Raw genomic sequence first — 15,322 nt, 5'->3', positions numbered from 1 at the left:
GTTTTCTTTTCTTTAGTTTTTTTTTTTTTTTGGGGGGGGGTGGGGGCGGGCAGGAGTGGTGGGAGGATGGAATCTTGCTCTGTCACCCAGGCTGAAGTGCCGTGGCACAATCTCTGCTCACTGCAACCTCTGCCTCCTGGGATCAAGCAAGTCTCATGCCTCAGCCTCCCAAGTAACTGGGACTACAGGCATGGGCCACCACCCCCAGCTAATTATTTTTAGTAGAGATGGGGTTTTGCCATGTTGGCCAGGCTCGTCTCGAACTCCTGGCCTCAAGTGATCTGCTTGCCTTGGCCTCCCAGAGTGCTGGAATCACAGGCGTGAGCCACTGTGCTGGGCCTCTTCTTCTAATAGTAGTAAAAATAACTTGCTACAGGAATTTGAAGCAAATAATGTATCCAAATACTTATTCTACCCCCTCTTAGAAACAATCCACAAGATAGAAAGAGCAGGAATCAATTACATCCATGTTAAAGATGAGAAAACTAAAGCTCAAAGAGGTTGAGTTGCTCAAGGTTGCAGTTATATGAGGGAATTTTATTTATTTAGTGCTTATTTACTGTCAGACTCCTTCCTCTTCCCAGCCAGCTCTAATCGGTAGGTAAAGCCCAAGAGGGAAAATACTTGTTTTCACTGTTTTGCCCTCAATGTCTACAACAGTGCCTAGAATATAACAGACTTTCCGTATTTGTAGACTGAATGAACAGACGGTTTTGGTAATGAAGTAAACCAACAGCAAAAGCACAAGGAAAAAAGTTCTTTCCCATTATAATGCAATAATAAAAGATTTCAAACAGGCTACTACCAGTTAGAAAGGCTAGACTACATAATTGTATTGACTCAATTCCATTGGCATGTTATGCATTTTACCTAATAAGTAAGGGAGGTGAAGTAGGTTTCTGTTTCTGATGTCACATTCATGGCATGTACTAACATAAATCCAAGACTTAACTGCAGGTTTGAAACTGATTAAAAGTTTTTATTAAAAGCAGAAACTAGAGAAAGCATTCTCTTGAGTCCCGATGGTCTGACTAAAAAAGTACAGTATCTTAATTTCAGTTCTGCCTTCAACGTTAGTTTCAGCAGCCAAAGCTATTGTATTTATGTTCGCCAACATATTTAATAAACCTTATAGCAAAGATTAGGGGAAATGAAAACTGAGTAACTCACCACTTTTTGAGCATTGCATAAAACTGCCATTCTGCCTAGCCACAAGGTAATCACAGCATATCAGAAGACAAAGTAATGGGACCAATGTTCAATATAATTTAAGAGAAAGACTCATTGTTTATGGTTCCAGAAATCCCAGTTCCTTGTAAATCAATCTGCCTTAATTGGAAAATATTTTCCATTTTCTCCAATATTTAGATTTTAGCAAATTAAAGCTGTTGGTGCTGGTAAGATTAGTAGCTGTAATAAGTGTGAGGTAACTGAAAGAGGACTAGACTTGAAGTATGGTTTACTCTGATATTTCCTACCTGGGTTAACTATAACCTTGGGCAAGTCACTTCAACATTTTAGAGGCTAGGCTTTATCAGCTGTAAAATGAGAGTAACAACCATCTCACAGAACTGTAATGAGGATTAAATGACACAATGTGTATTAATTTGTTTAAAAAATGATACTGGGAGGCTGGGCATGGTGACTCATGCCTGTAATCCCAGCACTTTGGGAGGCTGAGGTGAGAGGATTGCCTGAGCCAAGGAATTTGAGACCAGGCTGGGCAACATGGCGAGACTCGTCTCTATAAAAATTATAAAATAAATTATGAGCCAGGTGCGATGGCTGATGCCTGTAATCCCAGAACTTTGGGAGGCCGAGGTGGGCGGATCATCTGAGGTCAGGAGTTCAAGACCAGCCTGGCCCACATGGTGAATCCCCGTCTGTACTAAAAATACAAAATTAGCCAGGCGTGTTGGCACCTGCCTGTAATCCCAGCTACTCAGGCGGCTGAGGCAGAAGAATCACTTAAACCCGGGAGGTGGAGGTTGCAGTGAGCCAAGATCGTGCCATTGCACTTCAGCCTGGGCAAAAAGAGTGAAACTCCGTCTCAAAAAAAAAAAAAAATTATGTTTAAAACAAACAAAATAAATAAATAAATATATAGCCAGACACAGTGGCTCACACCTATAATCCCAGCACTCTCGGAGGCTAAGGTAGGAGGACTGCTTGAGTCCAGGAGTTCAAGACCAGCCTGGGCAACATAGGGAGACCTCGTGTCCACAAAAAAATTAAAAAATTAGCCAAGTGTGGTAGTGTGCACCTGTAGTCCCAGCTACTCAGAAGGCTGAAGTGGGAGGATCACTTGAGCCCAGGAGGTTGAGGCTACAGTGGGCCATGATCATAGCATTGTACTCCAGCCTGGGGGACAGAACAAGACCTTGTCTCAAAAAAAAAATAATAATCATAATCATAAAAATAAATAATATTGAGAAAATTGTCATGTTTGTACAATTAAGCAACAGTCAATAGCAACTGCTGTTTTTTAGTTTATTTTTCTTTTCTTTCTTTTTTTTTGAGACTGAGTCTCGCTCTGTCGCCCAGGCTGGAGTGCAGTGGTGCAATCTCAGCTCACTGCAACCTCCATCTCCCAGGTTCAAGTGATTCTCCTGCCTCAGCCTCCCAAGTAGCTGGGATTACAGATGCCCACCACCACACCTGGCTAATTTTTATATTTTTAGTAGAGACGGGGTTTTACCATGTTGGCCAGGCTGATCTCGAACTCCTGACCTCAGGTGATCCGCCAGCCTCGGCCTCCCAAAGTGCTGGGATTACAGGTGTGAGCCACCGCGCCCAGCCAGTTTATTATTAAAACTAGAGCAATTCTGTGGTTGCTTCTTCAAACCATAGCCAGGAAAACACGAAAGACCCTCACTCACTGCTGGATTAAAAACTGAAGAACTGCATTAAGGATCTACCATCCCTATACAGTATTACTAATACAATCTAGGATTCTCAAGAGTACGTCATTTCCATTATGAGATATCAAACAAAGTAATACAGCGTGAAGGGCTTTATTTTGCCTACTCGGCTAGGGTAGGAATTAACCTATCTAACGTCAATAACCTTCCCTGATTCATGCAAACGGGTCCTCCTGGCTGTCCTCATCCCAGACACCTGAAATATGAATTAATCTATTTTTCAAAAGGGTTAGTTGCAATGACCTTCTTTAGAATTTTTTATTGGCCAGGCACGGTGGCTCACACCTGTAATCCCAGCACTTTGGGAGGCGGAGGCAGGTAAATCACTTGAGGTCAGGAGTTCCAGACCGGCCTCGCCAACATGGTGAAACACCATCTCTACTAAAAAAAAAAAAAAAATTAGCCAGGCGTGGTGGCACATGCCTGTAATCCCAGCTACTCGGGAGGCTGAGGCAGGAGAATCGCTTCAAACCAGGAGGCAGAGGTTGCAGTGAGCCAAGATCACGCCACTGCACAGCCTGAGCAACAAGGCAAGACTCCATCTCAAAAAACAAAAATAGAATTCTTTATCTTAACGTTTAATACCAGTACTTTGGGAGGGAGGATCACTTGAGCCCAGGAGTCCAAGACCAGCCTGGGCAACAGAGTGGGACCCCAATCCCTACAAAATTTTTTTTTAAATTTGTTTTAATTAGCTGGGCTGGTGGCCTGTGTCTGTTGTCCCAGCTACTCTGAAGGCTGAGACTTGAGCCCAGGAGGAGGTCCAGGCTGCAGTGAGCAGTGCTCAACTCACTGCACTCCAGCCTGGGAAACCCAGCAAGACCCTATTTCAAAAAATAAATACATAAAAATTGGCCAGGCACGGTGGCTCACGCTTGTAATCCCAGCACTTTGGGAGACCGAGGCGGGTGGTTCACCTGAGGTCGGGAGTTCAAGGCCAGCCTGGCTAACATGGTGAAACCCCGTCTCTACTAAAAATACAAAAATTAGCTGGGCATGGTGGCACACACCTGTAATCCCAGCTACTCAGGAGGCTGAGGCAGGAGACTTGCTTCAACCTGGGAAGTAGAGGTTGCAGTGAGCCAAGATCGTGCCATTGCATTCCAGCCTGGGTAACAGAGTGAGACTCTGTCTCAAAATAAATAAATAAATAAAAATAAATTAAATTAAATTAAATAGTCGGGCACAGTGGCTCATGCCTCTAGTCCCAGGCATCTGGGAGCCTCCGGTGGGAGGATGGCTTAAGCCAAGAAGTTCGAGGCTGCAGTGACCTAGGAGCTCTCCACTGTACTCAAGCTTCGGCAACCAAGCAAGACTCTTGTCTCTTAAATGAAACAAACAAATTTTACCTTAAGCTGATTCTAGCAATGCAGTCTTCCAACAGCAGGACATACACAGTTACCACTATCTAGCCAAATTTAATCAAATCCACAATCCACCCAATTCCGCGGTTTCCGGTAAGAATCTACCACACCTCATCCCCTAAACTGGCTTCATTCCTAAACTGGCTTCATTCCTTTTTTTTTTTTTTTTTAGATGGGGTCTTGCTGTGTTGCCCAGGCTGGTCGCGAACTTCTGGCCTCAAGCGATTCTTCTGCTTCAGCCTCCAGAATAGTTGGCATTACAGGCGCGCGCCACCATGCCCGAAATTCATTAATTTAGCGAAAAAGTAAGTGACTTCTAGAAGCCACTGGGTTTCTGGTTCCTCTATAAAGCAAATTCTTCCACTGAAGGACTTTTTCCTTCCACTTTTTGTTTTAAAAAGAAAAAGAAAAGGAAGAGGTTGGAGGGAGCGAGGAGCTGAGTGTCCGAATGAAGCACTGGAGGTTTTTTTTTTTTGCAAGCAATCAGTGATGCCCTGTAAGTCACTCTCCTCCGAGATTTGGGAGGTGCGTGAACTGCCAATCTACCATTCACCACTGGTTCTTTGGTCCACCGATCACAGATGTGAGCTGCACAGACATCGCAGCAAATTCGATGCGTTCCCGGTTTCCCGGAGCCGGGGTGTAGAGAGTGGGAGAGAGGGGTCGCTTCTTTTCCTTAAATTTATCTCTCCACCAAGAAAAACGTCTGGAGTTTCGTGCCCTGAAGCCGCCCGGGCTGATGTTTAAAAGTTAAATAATAACCTCCAGGTTTTTACAGAAACTCCGCCTGGCTCCGAAGCCCCAGTTCTGCCCGGCCGGGGTGCAGAGGTCTGCGGCAGGACGGTTTTGAAAAATGTACTTTGACCCGATCCGGTTACTGTAACCGGATCCCCAGGGAGCCGTCGCCGTTGGGGACCGGCGGAACAGGCTCCCCTGTGGCGGAGACTCCATGCACGGGCACAAAGGGGGCGCAACGCAGCCCAGACAAAAGGGCCCAGCCAAGTCTCGGGGGGCGGAGAGGGCGAGCCTGCGCGGGCCCTGCCTCAGGCGGAGAAGCCTGGGCTGGACCGTTGTGGGAGGGCCGAGGAGGGAGGCGGCGGCCCCGCCCCGCCCTGGCCCGAAGCGACGGCGACCCGGGCCGTTACCTTCCGCCCGGACCGGGACCCTCTAGCAGGGCCAAGAACGGGGTCGCAGCCCGAGAGGAGCCCGCAGCCTGATCCTGAGCGCGTCCTGCTCACTTTCCCTTGCTCGCTGAACTCACCCAGGTCTCCGCCGCCGCCTCCTCAGCCTCCACAGCAGCCTCTCCCGGAAATCCTACCTGGCCCGTTGGCCGCCAGGCAGCTGCCGGAGCCCTCGGCCCCGGGGGAGGGGGAAAAAGGGAGCGGGCTGGATACTGTGGAGTAGGACGTGCCGCCGCGGAGGCTCACGGGACTTGTAGTCCCCAGCAGGGGCCGGTTGCGCGGCGAGCTGAACAAAATGGCGGGAAGCGTGCGTCGTTTCTCTCCGGGCGGTCGTCCTCCTTACGGCCTCTCTGGGCATGCGCTGGCCGCTGCGCGCACCTTGTGTGTAAAAGAAGTTGGGCACCCTTCCTGGTACTGTGGGAGGCAAAGGTCTTTAGGCTTGGGAGGACAGGGTTCAATACGGGGCTCCAGGCAGTACCCAAAAAGGGAACTGATAAAAGAGTGTTGTTTGAGAAAACTGTATCCCTGACTGGCCAAATTTCAATCATAACCTTCCCAAAGGAAAAACTATTTATTGAGGACCAATTTGAAGTGCAAAAAAACGTACAAGCAAGTTATCTACCCTCAGTGTTGTGCGTAAGAAACCCAGGAATTATTCTGGACACTTCCCTCGAGCCATTAAGTCCATTCTACATCCCCAGTGTTTTAATTCATTTCGATATCCTTCACTACTATCACCTAGTGAAAGCCACCATCACTTCTCTCCACGTCTCTGTAGTTTCAGTCCCCTAGGCTATCACCCTCTGAAAACCTTCCTTGCTGCTGCCAGAGGACCCTTCTAAATGCAAACCCATTGTATCACACAACCTAAGTTAGACCTACATGAAAAACTTGAAGCTACGGCACATCTAGAGGACATTCCAGGAGAAAAATCGATGTGACTTTTCAAATGCACAATCCATAAAATTACAAAAATTGGCCAGGCGCGGTGGCGCACATGCCTGTAATCCCAGCTACTCAGGAAGCTGAGGCAGGAGAATCGCTTGAACCCAGGAGGCGGAGGTTGCAGTGAGCCGAGATCGTGCCATTGCAGTCAAGCCTGGGCGACAGAGCAAGACTGTCGCAAAACAAACAAACAAACAAATAAATTATCCGGGGTCTAGTGGTAAGCTCCTGTAGTCCCAGCTACGTGGGAGGCTGAGGTAAGATGATCACTTGAGCCTGGGAGGTCGAGATCGCACCAGTGCACTCCAGCCTGGGCAACAGAGCAAGACCCTGTCTCAATAGAAAAAGAAGAAAAAAAAATTGGCTGGGTGCAGTGGCTCACACCTCTCATCCCAACACTTTGGGAGGCCAAGGCGGGAGGATCTCTTGAGCCCTGGAGTTTGAGACCAGCCTGCCAGCCTGGGCAACAGAGTGAGACCCCATCTCTACAAAAACAATTTTAAAAATTAGCTGGGCATGGTGGAACGTGCCTGTAGTCCCAGGTACTCAGGAGGCTGAAATAGGAGGCTTGTTTGAGCTGGGGAGGTCCAGACTGCAATGAGCTGTGATGGTGCTGCTACACTCCAGCCTGGACGACAGAGGGAGACCTTGTCTCAAAAATTTTTTTAAAATATATTTATTGGCCTGGCGCGGTGGCTCGTGCCTGTAATCCCAGCACTTTGGGAGGTTGAGGCTGGTAGATCACCTGAGGTCAGGAGTTCGAGACCAGCCTCTCCAACATGGTGAAACCATATTTCTACTAAAAATACAAAAATTGGCCAGGCACGGTGGCTCACGCTTGTAATCCCAGCACTTTGGGAGGCTGAGGTGCGCAGATCACGAGGTCAGGAGATCGAGACCATCCTGGCTAACACAGTGAAATCCTGTCTCTACTAAAAATACAAAAAATTAGCTGGGCGTGGTAGAGGGCACCTGTGGTCCCAGCTACTCAAGAGGCTGAGGTAGGAGAATGGCATGAACCCGGGAGGCAGAGGTTACAGTTATGCAAGATCGCGCCACTGCACTCCAGCCTGGGCAACAGAGCGAGATTCTGTCTCAAAAAAAAAAAAAAAAAAAAAAATTATTGGGCGTGATGGCCCACGCCTGTAATCCCAGCTACTCAGGAGGGTGAGGCAGAATTGCCAGGCGCGGTGGCTCACGCCTGTAATCCCAGCACTTTGGGAGGCCGAGGCAGGTGGATCACGAGGTCAGGAGATTGAGACCATCCTGGCTGACACGATGAAACCCTATCTCTACTGAAAATACAAAAAATTAGCCAGGCGTGGTGGCATGCACCTGTAGTCCCAGCTACTCGGGAGGCTGAGGCAGGAGAATGGCATGAACCTGGGAGGCAGAGGTTTCAGTGAGCCGAGATCGCATCATTGCACTCCAGCCTGGGTTACAAGAGGGAAACTCAGTCTCAAAAATAAAATTAAAAAACATATATTTTCAATTAATAGGCTACACATGATAACTCATTCCTGTAATCCCAGCACTCTGGAAGGCCAAGGCTGGAGGACTGGTTGAGACCATGGGTTCAAGACCAGCCTGAGCAACACAGTGAGACTCCATCTCTAAAGTATATAAAAATAAATTTTAAAAAGAAAAAAATTGCCGGGCACAGTGGCTCACGCCTGTAATCCCAGCACTTTGGGAGGCCGAGGCAGGTGGATCACGAGGTCAGGAGATTGAGACCATCCTGGCTAACACGGTGAAACCCTATCTCTACTGAAAATACAAAAAATTAGCCAGGCATGGTGGCATGCACCTGTAGTCCCAGCTACTCGGGAGGCTGGGGCAGGAGAATGGCGTGAACGCGGGAGGCGGAGCTTGCAGTGAGCCAAGATAGTGCCACTGCACTCCAGCCTGGGCAACAGAGCGAGACTCCATTTCAAAAAAAAAAAAAAAAGAAAAGAAAACAAAAGAAAAAAATTGAATAAATTGTATATCATCAAATTTCAAACTTTACTCAAGACTGTTATGAAAATAAAGATAAAGCCGGGCCCGGTGGCTCACGCCTGTAATCCCAGCACTTTAGGAGTCCGAGGTGGGCGGATCACGAAGTCAGGAGATCGAGACCATCCTGGCTAACACAGTGAAACCCCGTCTCTACTAAAAATACAAAAAATTAGCCAGGTGTGGTGGTGGGCACCTGTGGTCCCAGCTACTCGTGAGGCTGAGGCAGGAGGATGGTGTGAACCTGGGAGGCGGAGCTTGCAGTGAACTGAGACCATGCCACTGCACTCCAGCCTGAGCGACAGAGCAAAACTCTGTCTCAAAAATAATAATAATAATAAAAATACAGAGCAAGACTCCGTCTCAAAAATAAATAATAAAAATTAAAAAAATAAAATAAAGATAAGCTGGCCAGGCGCAGTGACTCACCCATGTAATCCCCACACTTTCAGAGGCTGAGGTGAGTGGATCACCTGAGGTCAGGAGTTCAAGACCAGCCTGGCCAACATGGTGAAACCCCGTCTCTACTAAAAATACAAAAAAATTAGCCGGGTGTGGTGGTGCATGCCTGTAATCCCAGCTACTTGGGAGGCTGAGGGAGGAGAATTGCTTGAACCCAGGAGGCGGAGGTTGCAGTGAGCAGAGATTACACCATTGCACTCCAGCCTGGGCAACGAGCAAAACTCCATCGGAAAAAAAAAAAAATAGAAAAGAAAAGAAAGAGAAAGAGAGAGAAAATGAAGACAAGCCACAGATCAGAGTAAAATTGCTGCAAAACATACAACCATTACCTGGAAATATACAGAGTTATTTCAACTCAACAAGAAGACAACCCAATTTGAAAAACGATTAGCACAGACAATTTACCAAAGAAGAGAAACTAAATGGATGGCAAATAACATGAAACACTTTAGGGGGAAAAAAAGGAAACACAATGAGATTACACTACACACCCACCAGAATGGCTAAAAGGACTGGCAATACCAAATATTAGCATGAATGTAGAGCAACAAAAATTCTCATACACTGATGGTACCATTTTAAGGTGATAAAACTGCTTTGGAAACTGGTTTGGCAGGTTTTTTTTAATATCCTGATTGTGGTTGTGCTTTCAAGGGTGTATGGTTATGGTTTTAAGGGTGTATAACTATATCAAAACTCACCAAGGCTGGGCGCAGTGGCTCATGCTTGTAATCCCAGCACTTTGGGAGGTTAAGGCAGGCAGATTGCTTGAGCTCACTAGTTCAAGACCAACCTGGACAACATGGCGAAACCCTGTCTCTACAAAAAAAATACAAAAATTAGTCAGGTATGGTGATGGGCACCTGTAGTCCCAGTTACTTGGGAGACTTAGTTGTGAGGATGGCTTGAGCCTGGGAGGTGGAGGTTGAAATTGTTGTAACCAAGCGAGTTATACAGAAATGCCACACATTGAGACAAATTAAAGAGTCCTTTATTAGCCGGCGACCGAGAGGCAGCTAATGCCCCAAATTCTCTCAGCCCCAAGGAAGGGGCTCGGTTAGTTATTATACCATGGTCTAAATAGGGGAGGGGGGCTTTTAGCTGAAGCAATTTTTACAGAACAGAACCGGCAAAAGGTTAAAAAATCAATTGGTTACAAATGCAGTTACAAAAAAACAAACAGTTCCAGGTGCAGGGGCTTAAGCTATCACAAAGAGATAAATGCAGGGGTTTTGGGTGCCATCCACCGCACGCGCCCCCAGGAGCTGCTGCTGCAGCTCGCCTCAACATCTTATCAACAGGTGCATTCCTGGATGTGCCTTGAGTCAGATTTACACTAGCTATGCCTGGAGAGAGGTGAAAGGTGTTACAAGAAACTAAAATGGAGTCTGCCCGGCTCTCTTTCTGCCAGGAGAGAGTCACTCAGGTTAAAACAAGGTAGTGTATCACAAAATGAGTCAAAATCATGCCACTACACTCCAGCTTGTGTGACAGAGCAAGAGCCTGTTTCAAAAAAAAAAAAAAATTTTCATTTTATTGCTCATCAATTATACTTCACTAAATCTGAAAAATAGTGCAGTAGAAAAAATGTTTAAAAGAAATAAAATTCGTCAATGGCTTTCCAGTACCCTCAGGAAAAACAGACAAACAAAATTATTTTGCCACAGAAACTCTATTGTAGGCTGGGTGCAGTGGCTCACGCCTGTAATCCCAGCACTTTGGGAGGCCGAGGCAGGTGGATCACCTGAGGTCAGAAGTTTGAGGCCAGCCTGGCCAACATGGTGAAACCCCGTCTCTACTAAAACTACAAAAAAATTAGCTGGGTGTGGTGGCAGGTACCTGTAATTACAACTACTCAGGAGGCTGAGGCAGGAGAATCACTTGAACTCGGGAGGCGGAGGTTGCAGTGAGCGGAGATCGCGCCACTGCACTCCAGCCTGGGCAACAACGGTGAGATTCTGTCTCAAAAAAAAAAAAAAAAAAAAAAAAAAGAGAATAGAGGCTGAGGCAGGAGAATTGCTTGAACCTGGAAGGCAGAAGTTGCAGTGAGCCGAGATCACGCCACTGCACTCCAGCCTGGGTGACAGAGTGAGACTCTATCTCAACAAACAAAAAACAAAACGAACGAAACTCTATTGTAGAGCTTCAATATCATCCATGGTTTCAGGGAAGAGGACTAATGGATGGCAACTTGAAATCCTAGGTAATAATAACAGTGGGAACAGTAGCAGCAGTAATAGTAGTAATAATAAAACTGCCATTTTTTCTTGAATACCTACCATGTGCTAGATATTCTGCATACATCTTAAGATTCCGTCCAGAGGCTGGGCGCAGTGGCTCACACTTGTAATCCCACCACTTTGGGAGGCCAAGGCGAGTGGATCGCCTGAGGTCAGGAGTTCGAGACCAGCCTGGCCAACATGGTGAAACCCCATCTCTACTAAAAAAATACAAAAAAAAAAATAGCTGGGCGTGGTGGCAGGTGCCAGTAATCCCAGCTACTTGGGAGGCTGAGGCAGGAGAATCGTTTGAACCCAGAAGGCGGAGATTGCAGTGAGCCAAGTTCGTGCCATTGCATTCCAGCCTGGGCAACAAGAGCAAAACTCCATCTCAAAAAAAAAAAAAAAAGATTCCATCCAGAAAGTAGAACCTAAGACAGGTGTTAGTTGCAGGTAATTTACTTAGAAGGTGATCCCAGGGATTTAAAGTAAAAGTGTAGAATAAAATAGGAAGAGGAAAAAAGCCAGCACAAGGATGTATTAACAAGGTGTTCACTGCTGTGGGCACCTGGGGCTGGATCCTACCAAGCACATCTGATAATTTTCTTTCTTTTTTTTTTTTCTTCTTTTTTCTTTTTTTTAATTGGGCAGCCTCCTGAACCAGAGTGGGCTCAGAGACTCCCCATGTGAGTTCTGTAATGCCTCTCATTATGGTCTTCTGAAAGACTGCCAGAGAAGCATCTAACCCTTGGTTTATATCCTCCATTGGTTTGGATTTCTCCAGGAGGCATCAACTTCCCTTGCACTTCTGGGTGGGCACTCACCAGTGTCCTACATTATGGTTTAGGAAAAGCTCCAGAACAGAGAGAAAGATACAAGGAGAATTGAAGCCCTCACTGAACTGTTTTCAAAAGCTTTGCACATTGGGAAGGCTGAGAGGACGGAAGGAAAGGTACAAGATGTCCCAGACCATCCCTTGCAGTGCTCAGATTCATCCATGCGCTCCATTAGATCCAGTCCATCACCTAGTTTTCAAGATAATGACTAGCTATCATCTCGACAGAAAACTCAGTGGTGCTCAAAATTCTTTGCAAAATGTTGCCCTGTAAGCCTTTTGTGCCCTATAACATACCATACTCAACCATATAGATGATTCTCACAAATAATGTTAAGTGAAAGAAGCCAGACCAGAGTGCTACATTTGATTTCATGTGGATAAAATACAAGACAGGAAAAAATATTCTGTTCAAGGCCAGGATAGCAGCTACCCTTTGGGGTGAGAGAGCAGTGTCTAGAAGGGGGATGAGAGGAGATTTTGCGGTGATACTTACCAGATATGTGATTTACAATATGCTCTCCCAATCTATGGCTTGTCTTTCTTTCTTCTTTTTTTATTTTTTTGAGACAGAGTCTTGCTCTGTCGCCAGGCTGGAGGGCAGTGGCGTGATCTTAGCTCACTGCAACCCATGCCTCCCAGGTTCAAGCGATTCTCCTGCCTCAGCCCCTTAGCCTCCTGAGAAGCTGGGATTACAGGTGCATGCCACCACACCCAGCTAATTTTTGTATTTTTAGTAGAGACGGGTTTCACCATGTTGGCCAGATGGTCTCGATCCCTTGACCTCGTGATCCACCCAACTCGGCCTCCCAAAGTGCTGGTATTACAGGCGTGAGCCACCGTGCCCAGCCTGTGGCTTGTCTTTTCATTCTCTTTACAGAATCTTTCACACAGCAGAATTTAAAATTTTTGAAGGCCAAGCATGGTGGCTTACACCTGTAATCCCGACACTTTGGGAGGCTGAGGAGGGCAGATCACCTGAGGTCAGGAGTTCAAGACCAGCCTGGCTAACATGGTGAAACCCCATTCCTACTAAAAAATACAAAAAAATTAGCTGGGTGCGGTGGCACAAGCCTATAATCCCAGCTACTCAGGAGGCTAAGGCAGGAAAATTGCTTGAACCCAGGAGGAGGAGGTTGCAGTGAGCCGAGATCGAGCCATTGCACCCCAGCTTGGGCAACAAGAGCAAAACTCCATCTCAAAAAAAAAATAAATTAAATAAAAATAAATTAAATAAAATATTTGAGAAGTCCAATATTTCCATGTTTTAATCTTATGGATGGTGTCATATCTAAGAAATCTTTGCCTAATCCAAGATCACAAAAATGTCCCCCTAAATTTTCTTCTAGAAGTGTATAGTTTTATTTTTATTTTTATTTTTTTGAGATGGAGTTTCGCTGTTGTTGCCCGGGTGGAGTGCAGTGGCATGATTTCGGCTCACTGCAACCTCCACCTCCTGGGTTCAAGTGATTCTCCTGCCTCAGCCTCCCAAGTAGCTGGGATTACAGGTATGCACCACCACCATGCCCGGCTAATTTTTTGTATGTTTAGTAGAGATGAGGTTTCACCATGTTGGTCCAGCTGGCCTCGAACTCCTGACCTCAGGTGATCCACCCACCTCGGCCTCCCAAAGTACTGGGATTATAGGCATGAGCCACCGTATCTGGCTGTGTATATTTTTAGATCGCCATTTTTTTAAGGATTATTTGGGATAGAGTCTCACTCTGTCACCAGGGCTGGAGTGCAGCAGCTGATCATGGCTCACTGCAGCCTTGACCTCCCAGGCTCAGGTGATCCTCTCACCTCAGCCTCCCAACTAGCTGGGACTACAGGCGCACACCACCATACACAGCTAATTTTTTTGTGTTTTTTGTAGAGACAGAGTTTTGCCATGTTGTCCAGGCTGGTCTTGAACTCCTGAGCTCAAGTGATTCTCCCACCTCGTCCTCCCAAAGTGCTGGGATTACAGGTGTGATCCATCACACCTGCCCATGCATATACTTTTCTATTCAGTCTAAACCTGGAAGAATACACAGCTTTCCTCTGGGGTAGGAAGATAGTGGGATTTGGGGTAAGTATGCTAGAAAGATTGACTTTTCACTGTATACCCTTTAGTGCTATTGAATTTTTTTTTTTTTTTTTTTGAGATGGAGTTTCACTCTTATCCCCCCAGGCTGGAGTGCAATGGCACTATCTCAGCTCACTGCAACCTCTGCCTCCTGGGTTCAAACGATTCTCATGCCTCAGCCTCCCAAGTAGCCAGGATTACAGGCACGTGCCACCATGCCCAGCTAATTTTTTGTATTTTTAGTGGAGACGAGGTTTCACCATGTTGGCCAGGCTGGTCTCAAACTACTGACCTCAGGTGATCCACCTGCCTCGACCTCCCAAAGTGCTGGGATTACAGACGTGAACCACTACACCCAGCCAAATAATTTTTTAAAATGCAAACTCAAAAAGGGTTGGGGATCACTAAAACACAGTTCCACTGAACAGTTTAAAATCACCATGATGGGCCTGGCTCAGCACTTTGGGAGGCTAAGGCAGAAGGCTCACTCTTTTTTTTGTTTGAGACGGAGTCTCGCTCTGTCACCCAGGCTGGTGTGCAGTGGCGTGATCTTGGCTCACTGCAACCACTGCCTCCTGGTTCAAGCAATTCTGCCTCAGCTTCCTGAGTAGCTGGGACTACAGGCGTCTGCCACCGCGCCTGGCTAATTTTTTGTATTTTTAGTAGAGACTGGGTTTCACCGTGTTAGCCAGGATGGTCTCGATCTCCTAACCTCGTGATCCTCCCACCTCGGCCTCCCAAAGTGTTGGGATTACAGGCGTGAGCCACAGCACCTGGCCAGAAGGCTCACTCTTGAGCACAGGAGTTCAAGACTGGCCTGGGCAACACAGCAAGACTCCCATCTCTATAAAAATTAAAATAATAAAAATGAGCCAGCCGTGGTGGATGCCTACAGTCTCAGCTATTTAGGAGGCTGAGGCAGGAAAATCGCTTGAGCCCAGGAGTTTGAGGTTACCATAAGCTATGATCGTACCACTGCACTTCAGCCTGGGTGACAAAGTGCGACCCTGCATCTAAAAGAAATAAATAATAATAATAAATAAATAAATAAATAAAATCACCATGATGCTTGTTGGATTGGATGATTTCACTGCAGCTTCAAATCCTGAGGCTTCTCTCAAGCCTGGCAGTTCTCACTGAGCTAAGAAACTAAAAGTCAAATTTATTGGCAAAGAATGGATTGGGCCAGTCAGAAGATAATATGCAAATGATGAGTGTGAATTTATAATTTCCTCCCTATAGCTTTGAACATTGCTGAATTTAGAGAAGAAACTATGAATGCTGCTGCCACCTACAGGCCACATCTTTCAATATCAGGTTCCTGGAAGTACC

General features: G+C 46.5%; 1 protein-coding gene across 4 annotated transcripts in view; it reads right to left on the bottom strand.

Moving 5' to 3' along the window:
- Positions 1 to 5,790, bottom strand: part of PHACTR4 (phosphatase and actin regulator 4) — a 131,473-nt gene extending 125,683 nt beyond the window's left edge. Inside the window, exon 1 of one of the 4 annotated variants that reach the window (XR_004028413.1) lies at positions 5,547 to 5,676. The gene's annotated coding sequence lies outside the window, so the exon portion shown is untranslated. Of the gene's footprint in view, positions 1 to 5,546 lie in introns of all 4 variants that reach the window. The other 3 variants (XM_030805271.1, XM_030805270.1, XM_030805272.1) reach the window with 3 other exon arrangements.
- Positions 5,791 to 15,322: the final 9,532 nt, after the last annotated feature.

The sequence above is a fragment of the Nomascus leucogenys genome, chromosome 24 (genome assembly GCF_006542625.1).
Source record: "Nomascus leucogenys isolate Asia chromosome 24, Asia_NLE_v1, whole genome shotgun sequence".
Taxonomy (NCBI): Eukaryota; Metazoa; Chordata; class Mammalia; order Primates; family Hylobatidae; genus Nomascus; species Nomascus leucogenys.
The sequence above is the reverse complement of the archived record's forward strand: the minus strand, read 5'-3'. Positions and strand labels throughout refer to the sequence as shown.